The sequence below is a fragment of the Penaeus monodon genome, chromosome 29 (assembly GCF_015228065.2).
Source record: "Penaeus monodon isolate SGIC_2016 chromosome 29, NSTDA_Pmon_1, whole genome shotgun sequence".
Lineage (NCBI taxonomy): Eukaryota > Metazoa > Arthropoda > Malacostraca > Decapoda > Penaeidae > Penaeus > Penaeus monodon.
Genome location: NC_051414.1, coordinates 4,133,945 through 4,134,290, shown reverse-complemented (window position 1 = coordinate 4,134,290; position 346 = coordinate 4,133,945).

The window sequence follows — 346 nt, the reverse complement described above, 5'->3', positions numbered from 1 at the left end:
GTGTTCGAAGCCCGAATTCGAAGCAGTGTATCAACAATTCGAACCGAAAAAGAAGAGGAAAATGAAGCGTGAGAGAGAAGAAAAGGGAAATTGTTAATGACTTCATTAGTATATATTTGAACAAGCCTTTCCTCATCTCCCATGCTCTAACAGCGGCGACATCCCAGGCCTTAATGAAAGATCATTTTTACATCTACCTTTTTCTGAAAATTTTGTGCCAGAAACCCTCGCTTGCAGTAGACGTACGAAGGATAAATTCACCGGGTTGGAGAAAGTCTAGTGTTTGGGGATTTTTTTTATGCTGTTATGATATCTTGAATATCAAATGTATTTGTTCTTACTGAGA